This window comes from Schistocerca cancellata, chromosome 6 (assembly GCF_023864275.1).
Source record: "Schistocerca cancellata isolate TAMUIC-IGC-003103 chromosome 6, iqSchCanc2.1, whole genome shotgun sequence".
NCBI classification, from domain to species: domain Eukaryota; kingdom Metazoa; phylum Arthropoda; class Insecta; order Orthoptera; family Acrididae; genus Schistocerca; species Schistocerca cancellata.
Window position 1 is genome coordinate 33,743,425 of NC_064631.1, and position 18,769 is coordinate 33,762,193.

Here is an 18,769-nt window from a genome sequence, read left to right on the forward strand (position 1 = left end):
AATCCAACAGCAATAGAGAATTTTTTAAACCTTGTCAAGGAACACGAGTGGCAGGATGTTTACAGTGCCGATAACATAGATGGTAAATACGATGCTTTCCTTAACACATTTCTCATGCTTTTTGAGAGTTGCTTTCCATTAGAACGTTCTAAATGGGGTAGTAGCAGTAATAGGAAGCCTGGGTGGCTGACTAGTGGGACAAGGATATCTTGTAGAACAAAGCAGGAATTATATCAAAATGTTAGAAGTAGTCACAATCAAGCTACAGTAGCCCATTACAAACAGAATTGTAAGGTGCTTAAAAATGTTATTAGGAAGGCAAAGAGTATGTGGTATGCAAATAGAATAGCTAATTCACAGGATAAAATTAAAACCATATGGTCAGTTGTGAAGGAAGTGTCTGGTCAGCAGCACAAGGTCGACGATATAAAGTCAGTTCACAGTAAAAATATTTCTGTTACTGATAAATCAGATATATGTACAGTATTTAACAATCATTTTCTGAACATTGGTGGTGAATTAAATAAAAATTTAGTTTCTACAGGAAATCATATAACTTTCATGGCAAATGCCTTTCAGAGATTGAGGTCTGAAGTACTCCTCTGTGATACACACAAGAGGAAGATTGAGTCAATAATTAAATCACTGAAGACTAAGGACTCTCGTGGTTATGATGGGGTGTCTAGCAGAATATTAAAGTACTGGGCTGCACATGCTAGCCCTGGGACAAAGGGATAATGTAGATAATTTTAGACCTATTTCTATGCCATCAGTGTTCGCAAAAGTTATTGAAATGGCTGTGTATGTAAGAATAATTGATCATTTTAGATCACACGATTTGCTACCAAATGTACAGTTCGGCTTCAGAAGTCGTTTAACTACTGAAAATTCTATGTTTTCTTTCCTCTGTGAGGTACTGGATGGGCTAAACAAAAGGTTTCGAATGCTTGAAATATTTTTTGATTTAAGTAAGGCATTTGATTGTGTTATCACAAAATCCTGCTCCAGAAGTTGAACCATTATGGAATACGAGGAGTAGCTCACAATTGGCTCACCTCTTACTTTAGCAACAGGCAGCAAACGGTCATTATTCACAATGTTGATAACAGCTGTGATGTGGGGTATGAGTGAGATACTGTCAAGTGTGGGTTGCCCCAGGGATCAGTGTTGGAGCCACTCCTGTTCCTTATTTATATAATTGATATTCCCTCTAGTATTACAGGTAACTCTAAAATATTTCTGTTTGCTGACGACACCAGGTTGGTAGTAAATGATGTTGTGTGCAACATTGGCTCGGTTTCCAACAGTGCAGTACATGACCTAACTTCATGGCTTGTAGAAAATAAACGAACGCTAAGTCAAAGTAAGACTACAATTTCTGGCACACAATTCAACAAAACCTGACGTTTTAATTTCACAGAACGGACATGTGATTAGTGAAACTGAAAAGTTCAAATTTCTAGGTGTTCAGATAGATAGTAAGCTGTCGTGGAAAGCGCAAATTCAAGATCTTGTGCAAAGACTTCATACTGCCATTTTTACTATTCGAATGCTATCAGAAACGAGTGATCGTTTGACGCGAAAATTAGTCTATGTTGCTTATTTCCATTTGCTTATGTTGTATGGTATTATATTTTGGGGTAGCTCTTCCCATTCTAAAAGGATGTTTCGGGCTCAGAAACAGGCAGTTCTGGCAATAAGTGGTGTAAGTTCGCGAAACTTTTGTCGACCCTTTCATTAGTGTGGGTATTTTGACATTGGCCTCTCATTATATACATTCCTTACTGTCATTTCTTGTTAACAATATTAGCTTATTCCCAAGAATATGCAGCTTTCACTCTGTTAATACTAGGCAGAAGCCAAACCTGCATTTGGATCGGACTTCCTTAACTCTTGTGCAAAAAAGGTGTGCAGAGTACTGCTGCATCCTTTTTCAATTAGCTACCACTCGAATTCAAAAATCTTAGCAGTAATACATGCACTTTCAAATCGAAACTGAAGAGTTTCCTCATGGGTCACTCGTTCTATTCTGTCGAGGAGTTTCTTGAAACAGTTAGCTGATCCTTATTGTATTGCTGATTGCGTTTACTTAAACTTATTGTCTGAATTTTTTGCGTTAACAAACATCTATTTTTATCTGTTATTACTTTTATGTTGTAATTTCATGTACTGACACGTTTCATGACCTTGGAGATTTGCTCCTCTATTTGGTCCTACGGAACTTGACGTGTAAATAAATGAATATATAAATAGTTACCATCCAAGGTTGAACAATACCCCACAGGAGTGCATAAGCGACTCAATCCACGTAGGCGAGCTGGGAGAACAAATGACCCTGTAACAAGCTGGTACAGATTACAGAAGGTTAGAGGAGTTACTTATTAACGTGTTTATGAATCGAATTGTGAGGAGAGGGCTGCAGCATCAGATCTGTGACATCGGTAAATAGTTCATCTCATAATGGAACGTAGAGATGGAGGTTAGAAATAGTAGACCAACACCGCGAACTGAGTACAGTAACTTTGTTCAAATTAATGTTGAAGTAGATAAGAAATGAACAGCAGAACGTAGACTAGGTTACAGTGTAATGTCAAAGCAGTCTCAGGACAGCTGCTTACAAAAACAATGGTTTAGTTAGGTTTACTGTATATCTGTAAAATACAGATTTTTTAAAGGGTATAAAACAGCATCAAGGTTTTTAATTACTTTACAAGTGAGTTGATGTGCTCATTATTAGACTTTAAGCATATGAGCGAGAGAAAGTTCAGAAAATGTTTGGAATTATGTTTATAGATGGTTGGGTGTCGCTGAGTGCTCTCACTATCAGACACTGCAAGAGTATAGTCTGGGCAATTTGCGCTCCATTTGAAGGATAAACCAGTTTTCCTCGCTTCTCAGTGTTTCTCGCGTGATTTCTCCTGAGCTGTGCGCCGTACAGTGATATAATTATGGAGCTATATTCAGTCGTATATGTGGATGCTGTCTGTGAATAGAGTCTGTAGTAAATACGTAATGAACTGAAACGTCATGCCTGATGTGTCAGTCTTACTACACGAACAGCAAAAATTCAATGATTAATATATATTTTTTTTATTTGTGGTGGGCTCAGCCAAAAAGAATTCCCTAAATCTTTGAAGTGCTGTGGTAGTTGTATTGGAACGTGCCAAGTGCGTTCATGCTCATATACTGAATGAATCTATTCTTGGTATTTGCTCTCGATCTGTTATGCCATCCCAAGAAGAATACACAGTTTCTAACCGTAACACACTCATGTTCATAAATTAAGGATAATGCTGACACATGGTGAAACAACACTCTGGTGGGCAGTTTAAATCACCTCGCAGAATCACCATGCGGTGCATTTGACCTGGTCGGCCGCGGTGGCCGTGCGGTTCTAGGCGCTGCAGTCCGGAACCGCGGGACTGCTACGGTCGCAGGTTCGAATCCTGCCTCGGGCATGGTTGTGTGTGATGTCCTTAGGTTAGTTAGGTTTAAGTAGTTCTAAGTTCTAGGGGACTGATGACCTCAGAAGTTCAGTCCCATAGTGCTCAGAGCCATTTGAACCATTTTTTGCATTTGACCTGCGGTCTGCGGGGTGGTGGGTGGAAATTTTTCTGTTGTTGCCGTTCACAGCACAGGCTCTCTAACTACAATGTTGGCAACCAGAAAATTGATTAGCAAAAACGTGATGCTTATAATTAAAGTTCACTGTGCCCACTCTGATGGAGAAATAGAGTTATTTGATCACTGAAGTTCATTACGCTGAGGATTGAGGATGATGTCTGGGATTCATAGAAAATGCAGTTTACTATAAGCATTTTCACTATATTCTGAAAACGATAAAGCATAAAGTTCCAGACAAAAGTGTACCCAAGCAATGCTACTGTCAGCTCTTATAGTATCAGAGCTGTTCAGAGTCTGTTGCGCGGATCCTGTTACTCCTAGATAATGAAACTGTTCGATAATCGTTATCAGTGTAAATGTTCAAAATGAATGCTCAACAAAATTTGATGTTAATACTCATCAAACGCCACGCTAGTAATGGTACAAGGTATGTCCTGCGGCGACACGTGAAAATACGACATACGAAAACTGAGAATAAATCACTGAGGTCGTTCCACAATTAACACTTTACCACAATGCGAATTCAATGTTACGTGCATACCGAGTTACGTAATACAGCATCCAAGGCTGTTCCTTGCAACTACACAGACTCGACCTGGCTTCCAGCATGGAGTGCGCGTTGGTACGAATCTAGAAGAGAACTGGGGCCTGACTCTAGCTCGCAGCACTCTTATTTATACAGCCACTGTGCGGACCACCGAAGGCACAGCCGACAAAATTTGCCTTCCTGACTAGCCGCTGGGGCTAGTAGAGTACCACTTCAACTTCCTAAATAATTAATTGACTCATTCGCTGAAGGCCGATGAAGCTCTCAATTTAACTGTGCAATCAGCACACAGGTAAGTATCTATAATAAAATTCTGATGTGGCTAGGTTAAATACCTTTGGCGATAGAATTATTTTAGTTGCACTGCATGCAAGAGATGAGCTCTGAACGTGCCCTTTGGAGAGACGCTACAGCTATAATTTTATGGCTACCTTTTGGAAACTTCTCACATCTTTGTTATTATAGCGTATCTACATTCAACGTAAATCTAAACATTCTAGCTTTGTCTAATCACTAACTTAATCTATGTTGCTTCTGTACTTTTAGGACACAAAAACAGATAATCATGAATTTCAACCAAAATATTATTTTGTGAGATCCAGCATGGTGTTTCCATTAAATTACAATGAAAAAGTAATCCCAATATAAACTTCCTGGCAGATTAAAACTGTGTGCCCGACCGAGACTCGAACTCGGGGCCTTTGCCTTTCGCGGGAGAGCTTCTGTAAAGTTTGGAAGGTAGGAGACGGATACTGGCAGAAGTGAAGCTGTGAGTACCGGGCGTGAGTCGTGCTTCGGTAGCTCAGTTGGTAGAGCACTTGCCCGCGAAAGGCAAAGGTCCCGAGTTCGAGTCTCGGTCGGGCACACAGTTTTAATCTGCCAGGAAGTTTCATATCAGCGCACACTCCGCTGCAGAGTGAAAATCTCATTCTGGAAACATCCCCCAGGCTGTGGCTAAGCCATGTCTCCGCAGTATCCTTTCTTTCAGGAGTGCTAGTTCTGCTAGGTTCGCAGGAGAGCTTCTGTAAAGTTTGGAAGGTAGGAGACGGATACTGGCAGAAGTGAAGCTGTGAGTACCGGGCGTGAGTCGTGCTTCGGTAGCTCAGTTGGTAGAGCACTTGCCCGCGAAAGGCAAAGGTCCCGAGTTCGAGTCTCGGTCGGGCACACAGTTTTAATCTGCCAGGAAGTTTCATATCAGCGCACACTCCGCCGCAGAGTGAAAATCTCATTCTGGAAACATCCCCCAGGCTGTGGCTAAGCCATGTCTCCGCAGTATCCTTTCTTTCAGGAGTGCTAGTTCTGCAGGTTCGCAGGAGAGCTTCTGTAAAGTTTGGAAGGTAGGAGACGGATACTGGCAGAAATGAAGCTGTGAGTACCGGGCGTGAGTCGTGCTTCGGTAGCTCAGTTGGTAGAGCACTTGCCCGCGAAAGGCAAAGGTCCCGAGTTCGAGTCTCGGTCGGGCACACAGTTTTAATCTGCCAGGAAGTTTCATATCAGCGCACACTCCGCTGCAGAGTGAAAATCTCATTCTGGAAGCATCCCCCAGGTTGTGGCTAAGCCATGTCTCCGCAGTATCCTTTCTTTCAGGAGTGCTAGTTCTGCTAGGTTCGCAGCAGAGCTTCTGTAAAGTTTGGAAGGTAGGAGACGGATACTGGCAGAAGTGAAGCTGTGAGTACCGGGCGTGAGTCGTGCTTCGGTAGCTCAGTTGGTAGAGCACTTGCCCGCGGAAGGCAAAGGTCCCGAGTTCGAGTCTCGGTCGGGCACACAGTTTTAATCTGCCAGGAAGTTTCATATCAGCGCACACTCCGCTGCAGAGTGAAAATCTCATTCTGGAAACATCCCCCAGGCTGTGGCTAAGCCATGTCTCCGCAGTATCCTTTCTTTCAGGAGTGCTAGTTCTGCAGGTTCGCAGGAAAGCTTCTGTAAAGTTTGGAAGGTAGGAGACGGATACTGGCAGAAATGAAGCTGTGAGTACCGGGCGTGAGTCGTGCTTCGGTATCTCAGTTGGTAGAGCACGTGCCCGCGAAAGGCAAAGGTCCCGAGTTCGAGTCTCGGTCGGGCACACAGTTTTAATCTGCCAGGAAGTTTCATATCAGCGCACACTCCGCTGCAGAGTGAAAATCTCATTCTGGAAACATCCCCCAGGCTGTGGCTAAGCCATGTCTCCGCAGTATCCTTTCTTTCAGGAGTGCTAGTTCTGCAAGCTTCGCAGGAGAGCTTCTGTAAAGTTTGGAAGGTAGGAGACGGATACAGGCAGAAGTGAAGCTGTGAGTACCGGGCGTGAGTCGTGCTTCGGTAGCTCAGTTGGTAGAGCACGTGCCCGTGAAAGGCAAAGGTCCCGAGTTCGAGTCTCGGTCGGGCACACAGTTTTAATCTGCCAGGAAGTTTCATATCAGCGCACACTCCGCTGCAGAGTGAAAATCTCATTCTGGAAAAATCCCAATATAAATTTTGAAGTTTCTAGCTCCTTCCTGTTGCACTGATGTTTTTAACGAAAAACATCCAAATTTCGAAATCTGTTAAAGTTACTAAACTGAAACTTAACACATTATCATTTTAACATCACTTCTGACATGCTATTAACTATTCAGATTATTTACTTTACTTTTTATGGTATTGCACAATATTTTTGACGTCATAGCTAGTTACAGCTGACTAGGCTGACACACAATGGAAAGCATATGAAATCTATATGGCATTGGTAGACTGATTCCCTACAGGTCGTCACACAGTGGCACTGGCAGGAGTCCACATACGCTCAGGTGTGCTGCTGCATGTCAGAGTACGGTGCAGCGAGTAATCGTACAGAAGTTGTCAGACATGCTCATGGTGACTGTATGTTGAAAATGGCTCAAAGAACACATATTGATGACGTTACGAGGGGTAGAATACTAGGGCGGCTGGAGGCTGGTCAAACACAGCAGGTCATAGCACGGGCCCTCCGTGTGCCACAAAGTGTGATCTCAAGATTATGGCAACGATTCCAGCAGACAGGAAACGTTTCCAGGCGCTACAGTACGAGATGTCCACAGTGAACAACACCACAAGAAGACCGATATCTCCACCAGTGCCCGTAGACGGCGACCGAGTACTGCAGGTAGCCTTGCTAGGGACCTTACTGCAGGCACTGGAACAGTTATCTCCAGACATACAGTCTACAGACGACTGAACAGACGCCTGGAGACCTACAAGGTGCATTCCACTAACCCCTGGTCACAGGAGAGCCCGTAAAGCCTGGCTATGTTCATTGACGAGTCCAGGTATAGTCTGAAAAGTGATTCTCGCCAGATTTTCATCTGGCGTGAACCAGGAACCTTAATGTCCTTGAAAGGGACCTGTATGGAGGTCGTGGTTTTATGGTGTGGGGTGGGATTATGATTGGTGCACGTACACGCCTGCATGTCTTTGACAGAGGGACTATAGCAGGTCAGGTGCATCTGGACGTCATTTTGCACCAGTATGTCTGCCTTTTGAGGGGTGCGGTGGCTCCCACCTTCCTCCTGATGGATGATAACGCACGGCCCCACCCAGCTCCCATCGTGGAGGAGTACCTTGAAACAAAAGGTATCAGACAAATGGAGTGGTCTGCCTGTTCTCCAGGCCTAAACCCCATCGAGCACGTCTGGGATACTCCTGGTCGATGTATCGCTGCACGTCTTCAAACCCCTACGACACTTGAAGAGCTCCGACAGGCACTGGTTCAAGAATGGGAGGCTATAACTCAGCAGCTGCTCGATCACCTGATCCAGAGTGTGCCAACCCGTTGTGCGGCCTGTGTACGTGTGCATGGTGATCATATCCCATACTGATGCCGGGGTACATGCGCAGGAAACAGTGGCGCTTTGTAGCACATGTGTTCTGTTCCGGGACGGTTTTCTCAACTTATCACCAATATTGTGGACTTACAAATCTGTGTCGTGTGTGTTGCCTATGTGCCTATGCTATTAGCGCAAGTTTTTTGGAGTGCCACGTTGTGTGGCACCACATTCTCCAATTATCCTTAATTACGAGCATGAGTGTACTTGTCTTACTGTGTTTGACTTGCAACGTAAGATTATACGTCTTAACGACATATTGTAACAACATTTAAAATTTTTTATTTCCGTCAGTAATTGTATGAAACATTGAAAATCAAATTTTTGTTGGCCGTGGAAACCGTTAAATAGGATACTTGCAACTGGGGCCGGTTTACTGTGCCCCGTGTTTGTCGATTGGTATTGTACAGTACAACCGAATTAAAGGAGGAGAAGACGTTTTGGGTAACAGTTTCTTTGGTTAGCCCATGAACCTCTAAGATGTACTGCAGTACTTTGTATTGTAATTACAGTAAGTACTTTTAAAAAGTTTTGAAGATCAAACGAATTCAAAAATATCTTTGTAGGCTATACTTACGTTCTTTATGAAAGTAACAATTACCTTTTTAGGATTACGTTACATTCGTATGCAATACGGTGTACGTAATACAGTAGTTTGTTGCATGCGAATCACTCATTCAAAAAAGTCGGTAATTTTTGTTTGCCAGCAGCAATGTCCCGCCATAGTTTCATTAGAAGGACAACGGCTGCCGTTGACACAATCCATTGTTCAACAAATCCTGGAGAAACCTGCTATAAAAACAAGACACGTACTCTGATTTCTGTGTTATACTATACCAAGTAGGTTTTTGAAAGATAAATTGTTAATACAGACCTACCACCAGTACTCGAAAACCATCCCCGCTGTGACTCTGTATTTCACACTATCTACTTCGCCTCTTCGATAGCGTCAGTTGTTTCACTGGAACACTGTTTCCACAATTTCTTGGTCCGTTATTTCTTGTGAATCGTCCGCCACTACCCATTCATCTACATCGCAAGTATCCATGTCTCCTTACCCGCGAATTCTCCTCACAATATCTGTCAAGCTCTCAAAATTTTACGAATCACTTTCTTCATGCCACTCATACAACTTTCTACAGCACCTATGAAGATTTTCTGCTTTGAATTATCAGGCCTGCAGTCACCAATAAATTATGTATTTCATATTTATTTCCCTCATCGCATCATTCGCATTCTTTTTTTGCATGTCGCTATTTTGCAGGATCGTTCTCACAAACATCTCCAGGTAGCGCCATTTAAATGCTGTTATGCCTTGAGCCAGTGACAGATAGAGACGTAACACTTGGGGGAAGAAAATGCACAACAATATCGCAACTTTTTAACTCGCAATGACATGTAGGCGCATTGAGAAATCATGCGATGTCTTTGTTAAGCAGACCTTTTTAGTTACAACTTATCAACTTTCGCTACGAACTGATCACTAAACCATCTGGCAATGAGTTCACAAGTTATCCAAAAATACCGTTGATCAAGAATAACTTCCCGAAACAGATTAGGGGCAGTCTACGTGTACCGGAAGCGTTTGTTTTTTCATTTTGTGTCCTGAAGCAGGTGTTTCATTTGAGGGAGCTGAAAGGTTTTGGAGACAACATCTTGAAATTAACTTCCGTTTCAGGCAATTGTAAAATATAAAATCGATGCTTAGTGTAGCCTTGGGTGTAATCTCCAAATTCTGTTTTGAAAACATATCGCGTCCGGGTCTGCAAATAACTTTAGTGCACACACATTCTATTGCGGAATGCCATATCTGTTTCTAAAACCGATTAACCACCCACTGCTTGAAGAAAAGTCTTTTCTTTCCTCGCCTAGCAACAACCAATATTTTAGCTTCTTTTTGCAGTTTCAAGACGGAAAAGGCATCTATTTTTCTCGGAAGTGTTCACTGTTTTTCCCATTGGATTTCCCACAGATTACTCTACAAATTTAGATCACGACTTCACCCATTCTGAATCGACAGAAGCACCAACTCCGTAGTTAGCTGCAACGTTTTCAGTAAAATTCCTTTCTCAGCTTCATGGGTAGTAGCTAGCTGGTCAGCGAAAGTAATCACAACATGCTCCCGTTTAGTCGCCATAGCACAAAAATGCGTACGCAATGGAAAGAAACAGCCACTCGAATGCACTATTTTTGGCATTGTAGCTTTGCTTAGACAGATGAGTCTGTGGGTAGGAAGGCAACTCCATGTCAGCGTTCACCTCTCACCGCTAACCAGTACACCCTCGCCTCGAATCTCCGTCCAGTACATGTTCCTTTTCTCCTTATTATTTGAAATTTTTCGGTAGTTTGCAGAGGTTTTGGTCGACTAAGATTTTACTATAAATGGCTCGTCTAGACTAGCTTTTTCTTCACGTGATCTGCTCGCACCCCATAACCGCTGTTGATTTGCTTTCAGACGTCTGACGCCAAGGAATGAATAACCTAACGACCAGTACTGACCCTCAGTTCTATGCCAGCTAAAGTAACCTCTACAGTAGACCTGACACCATTTACTGTTATTTATATCGCTTTGCTGGTGCAGTAGGCGATACAGTGACGCCGTACCGCTGGACCAGACACGCCCGATCCGTGACAGTGCCCAGGGTTCAGGGTATTTAGGGGCAAGATCAGACACCTGACATGAGAATGGCAGAGGAGGTTTACTGAACTATATTTGCACTGTCAGCTCGTAGCTAAAAAGAGTGAGGGACCTGACCCAGAAAATTTTTAGCCTCAGTTTAGATATGATGTAAACAGAAACGAACGTGTATAAAAACAGAATTTTCAGAAACTTGATAGAATCCCAAAAGAACAGAATCAAACATTTTTACTCACTTGAACCTAAATTGTTACAGTTCTAGTCTGATCTAAGCATTTAAATGTTTCTTCTTTTTATTTTTTTAATTTGTGCGAAAATATGGAAAATTTGTTCCTTATTCTCTGGATGATGACAGCTGAGAACATTTTTCTCCACCGAAAGAGCTTTAAGCGTATTTAGTCTTTTCGAATTCGTGGTGATTTTTCGTAAACTTACTATTTTTTCAGCGTTGAAAATGAACATTCTACCTCTCGTGTAGTCACGGGAACTGTTAACAACACTTTCTATAAGTTTCGTAATTTCACAAACAACATCTGTAATATTTGTGAATATCAGACCCACAATAGAACACTTTTTGCTGAATTTCAAGCTTTTCTTTGTCATTCTAGAGATAAGTTCAGTGGTCAGTGCTACGTCTTCTATACGTTGTTCATTCTTGAATGAAGCATTCCTTGTTGAACAATTTAGCAGCTACTGTGTGCTCATTGGAAGAGTATTTGTCCATTATCACGCGCTTCCCTCGCTTTTGGCATGGGTGTATTTGAAGGATTCTCACACAACTTCGACTTTCTTAATCCTAAAATGAAACTAAACTAAAATCTGCCCGAGCAGGCCACGAAGGTCCAACCGTACCGACCAGTCGCCGTGTCACCCTCAGCTCACAGGCGTCACTGTATGCGGATGTGGAGGGGCATGTGGTCAACACACCGCTCTCCCGGGCGTGTGTCACTTTGCGAGGCCGGAGCCGCTACTCCTCAGTCAAGTAGCTCCTCAGGGCAGAGTGCACCCAGCCTGCCAACAGCGTCAGGCAGACCGGATGGTCACCCATCCGAGTGCTAGCCCAGCCCGACAGCGCTTAACTTCGGTCATGTGACAGGAACCGGCGTTACCACTGCGGAAAGGCAGTCGGCAAATCCTAAAAAAACACTTACGAAATTTGTTATATGTGCTTTACCTTTAAATACACTAATTTATTGAGAGTGCATTTGGTTGCAAATTATTTCAGCATGAGGTATAATTTCATTAGAATAACCAAAACTTGAAATTAACATCATTCAGGTATTTTAAATTACTGTTGCCTCTGCAGTGGTTTGATCTGAATCTGTTACTGATGAATGAATTTTTAAAGGTTACAAATTTTCGTGAACCCTATGGTTTATAGTCACAGACATTATTTCTTGCGGATAGAGGGCCACGGTTCAAGTTTTCTTTCTCACAAAAGACTTGAAAGAAAAGTAATCGGAAAGAACAGCTGGAAACAGAGTTATAATCTCATTCTACAACTGATCACATTCAGCGTTATTAACGTTATTTTAACATTGCAAGTATAGGGCGCTCCGGAGCCCCTTAAAGGCATTCGTGACCAACATGAGCTCACCACGTCCAGTCTGAGAGATAATTATCGCTCACCGCCGTTACGACGCGTATTTAAAGTAAAACTGATTTGCATCCTCACAGTGGAGCTACCGGCGACTCTCTTCTGCGACCGCCGCGACGTCAGAGCGGACACAATCTTCCAGATGCACCAACACGCCTACCAGCTTTCGTTTACATCGGACAACTCCTTCTTGCTGTTGCAAGTTTTGCTGTCTGTGTACATTGTACAAATGTAAATAAAGAATTCGTTGTATTAAACGCTATTGATTATATAAAGTGGAAGGAAATAGCAGGTGCTACATTTCCACAGTGCCTACACGCAAGCCGCCACTGAATGCCTGCAGAGTTGCTGCTGACTATGTGTCAAACTGATACTGTGCCAGTTTGTAAGTACATCGTGATTCTTAGACAAAGAAGCCCAGTGAACGAAATACGAAGCAGGCAGTCCATGCTAAGTTCACCTCAGATCGTTGCCGGTGGCTTGATGTGAATTGCCTTTATGTAAATGTTTAATACGGTTATGCTAACTATCACTTACCGCAGAAATTTATTTGCATTTCAAGTTTGAGTATTCTCAATGACAACAATTAAAAATCACAAATACCCGTTTTTGCATTTTCACAATTTCGTTCCAATATCGGGCGAGCTGGCTGCACTGATGTACGTGTTCTACATTCGTATAGGTAATGACTACAACAATCTTAAAGAAAAAGGATCATAAAGAGTGCGCGTTTGATGAACTGGAAAGAGATACGTTGGTGTGACGATGTATCAATGTGATGCTGATGGTAATTTAGAGGCGTAATGCTAATGATGTTACTGACACTGAAGTTGCTGTAGCTCGACTGGAGATCAACGACAAGTTCGGGCTAAGAAATTCCGATGGAAAGGGAATGAGCCGTAGGAAAAGATCGTGTACAAGTTGTATTCCTGTCGGAGGCGCACAGCTGGACTGGGAGCGTGGGTTGAAGAAGTAAATGTTTCAGTAAGGCATTGCGAGAACTGTGCTCGTGATGGGTTGTGACTACACAACGATAGCCGATATCGCGCAGGTTGGGGTGGGGCTGGAATTAGACCAGGGTATATGCCACGAGGTTACGCATTTCCAGTTTGTTTGTAAATGAGAAATACTCGAATGTAATATCACAAACAAACAAATTACCTGTATAATTATGTTACTGCTTTCACATTTCTATCCTACAAATCACGAATGTAAATAGCACTTGTAGCTGGAGAGAATTTCCTGATTTCGGTTGCTTCATAAACCACACAAATCTAGGAACTGTCAGTGCAACTAAATACCTAGGATTATAGTTACGAACAACTTAACATGGAACGATCGAGTAGCAAATGTTGTGCGGAAGACGAACGAAAAATTGCGATGTATTAGCAAAACACATGGAAAATACGACAGATCTATTAGAGAAACAGCCTAACAACACTTCTCAGTCTTCTTCTACCTGGTATGGCCACACATAATACCATTGCTGATGACGGACATCACCTCCAAACGGAGTCTTAGTTTAATCATTCAATGGCCGTTATGTGGCGAACATCTCAACAAAGTGTGATTCGTGTCGACTGTTGCTTCAAGGAGCTAGACTTCCCATTTTCGTCACCGTGTTTGGTACGTAGTTCAGCGGTTATGTATGTACAAGACAGGAAACATGACGAGTTACACATCCAGTGCTGGACTCATTCCGTGTCGCCGCCAGCGTGCGCTCGCTGCAGGTGACTGTTATTGATGGCTGATCGCGTTTAACGGAAATCCGGCGGCGAAGTGACGTTCGCTCAGCGACGGATGGCGACTGTCGATGAGAGAGTGGGATTTATCGGCACGCAGACCCGCGAGCGTCGAACAAGCCGGCCGCACGCACACGCCTCCCTGGGGATTCGCTTGTTATGTTAGGTGCATACGTAGAAATAATTATGCAGTGAGTGCGCTTCTACGAACTGCCCATCGGCAACCCTCTCGTACAAAATGGTTGTGTAAATATCTCATGCTTGATTTGCCGTGTAGCCTCGGGTGGCCGTATTTTTACGAGGACCACTCCGAAAAGGATTCCATAATGTATTTTTTTTTGTCATGCATTTTACTTCCTTACCTCCAAAGATTTTACATATCTTGACACACTCTTGACAGACAAAATGTAATTTTGTGACATCATCTCCGTCCATTTCAGTCGCCTTATACTACTGTGAAACTAAGGACTGTATAACCGCACGACTGAAGACAGGACCAGCGCCTTTGACCCACTGTTTAGCAGTTTACTGAAGAGGTGGTAATTACAGGGTGCCAGATTAGGCCTTAGGGTGGCTGTTTCACAATCGCCCACCCAAGGATGAGTAGGGGCTACCTGTGACACTTCTGAAGGGTAATCGAAACAACATTGACGACCTGTGGTCAGCCATTATTCTGCAACAGAATTACGCCGTGCGTCAAGATTCCTGGGCTTTTGGACTTGATCGAATGCTTCAATTTTTGCAAAACATCTTCCTTTCCTTTGGCATTGATTGTGACGTCGTGTTCCAGAAACTCAGTCAGCAGTGGGCTCCTGCTGTCAAAGGAAAAGGTTTATTGTGAGTTTCCCACAGTTGGCGTACCTGCTGTTCCGACTACATTGCAGGACTTTCGCTGGGAAGCCCTCACACGTCTGTAACTTAGTGTCTGTCTCTCCCCATATATTTGGAGAGATAGCCCAACCGACCTATTTCCCGCCAAAATTTGAACTTCCCGCAGTGCCATCGTCACGATGTTGCCATATCTATCTCCGCCATCTTGGACCCGCCATCTTGAGCAAATTTGTCAACAATGCAGAATGGGGTGACTCCTTGTTGCCCTACTACTCTTATCTTGCAATTGTCTCGTTTGTCTATGTTCAGTCTGTGAGCCAACACACTTGCGGCAAAGTGTGCGATGGAATCAAATATCACAATGTTGTAGGTCCTTACCGGCTTAATAGGTGATGTGTACTGAGTTGTGTCGAGTCTTGCTAGTTTGTGGATGATTTTGGATGCTTTGTCAATTGTAACTTTGATATGATAGTTGAAAGTCTGCTTTTAGCCAATTGGCAGCCATAGATAATGTGTGGCTTGCTTCCTCTTTATGCTTGTATTGCCTAATTTTAGAATTGGATTCCTCTGTAATGTCGCTCTGAGCAATAAATATACATTTTTTATGGGAGCGACTTTTAATTTATATTCGTTGCACCAAGTGTTAATTTTCTGAACCAGTTGCGTGCCTGTTGTCTCTATTGCTGCTCTCAACTTGGCTGACACCACTATGAGCAGGTCATCTCCATGTGCCACCACACCTCTTACCCTATTGTCACCACCCGGCATGTTCAACAAGGGCACAATTACAATATCCTAGAATATTGGTCCACAAATCGAACCCTGTGGACATCCCTTCGTTATTCTCTTGACAACCTTGTGTGTACCAGCCCTCCACTCCGCCACTCTGCCTCTGCAGTATTCGAGGAGGCTATTGAGGAGGGAAGCTGATAGCCTCATTTCCCTTAACCTGGCGAAGAGGGTCGGCCACCACAGGTTCTCAGAGCCCTGGCTATGTCGATTTTTATGGCGGCCACGTATTTGTCACTGATGCCATTTGTAACTCTCAGTTCTTGGTTGACGGCGTCTTCTATTGATCTAGCTTCCTTGAAGCCGAATTGATGGGGCGTTTACCCGAGAAGATGTCTGTGCGGTTGTATGAGGTCAGACAGCAGCCTTCTCGGTTCCTTGGAGAGAGTGTTTAAGAGGCAGATCGGTCGGTACGTTTTGGAGTCTTTTGCTCTTTGTTTTGTGATTTCCTGATTATCACTACATTAGTACTTTTCCAAAAGTTTGGAATTCTGCCTGTAAGTAGTGCCTCGTTAGTAAGAAAAGGTGTCATTTGTGTTACCCTTTGTTTTAATGTGTCTGAAAGTATACTGTCTGGGCCGGTTGCTTTTCGGAATTTTAAGCCTGCTTGCCTCATGCTCTCTCTTAGGACAGCGTGGTGTCACTCGTCTTGTGTGGGATCGACATGTGGGAGTAGCCTGTTCAGAAGGTATTCTGCTGTGCTTCTCCATCCTCTGATCATTGTGCCGTCAGCTTGTTTTAGTGTTGACAGAACTGTCGGTGTCTTAACTCGTTCTGTTTCTATCTTGAAAGGTTGTCCCCAAATGTCATTCTGTTGCTGGGTTTTGAATAAATTAGTCCCGTAGTCTTGCCTTGTTGTTTTAGTTGTTTCTGGTATTTCTGTTTAGCGTCACAATACAGGTCAAGTCTTATATGTCTTTCAGGAGCTGTCTTTGCTTGTTGGTAGTACTTTCTTTCGTCCCGTGAATCCTTCCTTACTCTTGCCAGTTCTATCGACCACGGTTGTTTCTGTCCCCACACAGTTTTTTCCCGTGGTATAGCTGCTTCCTTTGCTCTTTGTTGGCCCTCTGTCAGTATATGCGTTTTGTAATCTATACTGCCTTGAACTGTGTGTAGTGACGACGCCTCAACAATATCTCTAACTGTTTGCCAGTCGGCTATTCCTATAAGTAAATGCTGCTGTTCGTGGTCCATGTTATGTATAATGACATATCTGTGCTTACGGTGATTGCGTTGTGGTCGCTGTGTGTGGCTCTATCCCATACCCTCCATGTGCTGACTAGTGGAAGAGATTTTCGTTCCCTAGAGAAAGGTCTACGTTACTTATGTGGTGTCACCGCCAGACACCACACTTGCTAGGTGGTAGCTTTAAATCGGCCGCGGTCCATTAGTACATGTCGCACCCGCGTGTCGCCACTGTCAGTGATAGCAGACCGAGCGCCACCACACGGCAGGTCTCGAGAGACTTACTAGCACTCGCCCCAGTTGTACGGACGACTTAGCTAGCGATGCAACACTGACGAAGCCTCGCTTATTTGCAGAGAAGATAGTTAGAATAGCCTTCAGCTAAGTCAATGGCTACGACCTAGCAAGGCGCCATTAACAGTTGCTATTATTTATACCGTACCGTCAAGAACGATGTATACAAATGATGGATTAAAGTTAAGTATTCCAGCAGCTACGTACTTTTCTTTATAGCATTCATTCCGTATCCTGTTTCAGACCTCACGCCAGCCTGCTTGAGTTTAACGCGTGCATTTCGGCCTCCTCTCTCAATTAGTGTGCGTACTGTTGGCTAACTTACTCCAACTACACCACAACTTACACCACTGGCGTCTCCGCAGTAGGTAGGCGGCTGACCCTCCCTACTCAGTATGAAGGGGTTGCAGTCATTTACCACGTCAACAACTATTTATCCTCCGTCATCAGTTCTGAGTTCCATAAGGGGGATTTCGCGTTGATATCGGTTAGAATGAGCATCCTTTTTCTTTCTGAGTGCCGTGCAATGTCTTTTATTTTGTCTAATAAAGGTTCTGCATCATACGAGTACTGAGTGTAAATGGACGACATGAGGCGTACATCCTATCTGTCTGTCATTTCTGCTGTGGCGATGGGTTACGAGCAAAGGCGGGTGATCTGTGTTACTATGAGGTTTTTATTAACTAGTATTATCGCGGCTTTCGCGTTCGGTGTACCTACTATGTAAGGAGAACCCTGAAATATTCCCGCCTCGCAGAAAGGGTTCCTCAACCCAGGCGATGTCTGCTTTTGTTTCTTCCAAGAGCCTACCTAGTTACATGTTTACTAGGGTACTGCCCTGGCAGTTTAGTTGTATTACCTTCATAAGGGGTGTCTAGCCAAGGAAAACACTTAGATGTGGTTTCTTTAAAATCCAGAAAGACACGTGCACGTGCTCTCACGAAGTCCTTGTATGCTTTCCCTGCGTTTAGGCCCTCTCCTCTTCGCGCAGATGCCTCCCATAAAAACTTACGTATTTCTTTGGGTTCATTGGCAGATTTTCAACTCTTAGGATCATCCTGTCAGTTTGTCTTGTGGTTGGGAAGCAGATTGTATCCCTGTTTTCATGCTTGATTCGTATTACATAGCGAAGAGCTGTTTGAGATGTATCCTTGTTTTCTAGTCTGCTAAACCGTAGGTTAGATTCTAAGTTTTCGTAGTTTATGTGGTAAACGCTATTCAGCTTGGGGTTCGTGGTTGTGTCTGGTTGGTGTTCTTGACTGTTTGTTTGTTGCTCCGGTTTCGAGTAATTTTACAGTGCAGCATGTTCTTCCTGCTTTATGGTTTCTAGTAGTGTGGAATTTGATGTCTTTTTCCTGAGCATTTTTCCCGATAGTGACTGGCTGTTTTTGATCTCTTCCGGGGACTTGTTTGTGAAAGCTGACCCTTGTATGTCCATTTCTGGGGTGGTTGTGTCTCGTGTTGTGGTGGTGAAGGATGTGCCTTTCTGTTCAGCTACCTCACTGTTTTATTTTTCGTAGTGAGTGTGTGTGCTACACCAATAGGCAAAACGAACAAGTGTAATATAGGGTCTACATTTGGTTGTAGTGCACTCTCCTTGTTGTGCGGGTAGTGTACGGTTGTCTTTGTGTGTGTTTGCCTGTGTTGGATTTATTGTGAACTCCGTGACATCTTCATCCTAAGGATGTTCAAGGATGTCGATACATT

The 18,769-nt window shown here is 43.5% G+C and overlaps 1 non-coding gene across 1 annotated transcript; it reads left to right on the plus strand.

Annotated features, from left to right (window-relative positions):
* The first annotated feature begins 5,860 nt into the window (after nt 1–5,860).
* Trnap-cgg (transfer RNA proline (anticodon CGG)) lies at nt 5,861–5,935 on the plus strand. Its single transcript has one exon. It is a non-coding gene; the product is annotated as a tRNA-Pro (tRNA).
* Nucleotides 5,936–18,769: the final 12,834 nt, after the last annotated feature.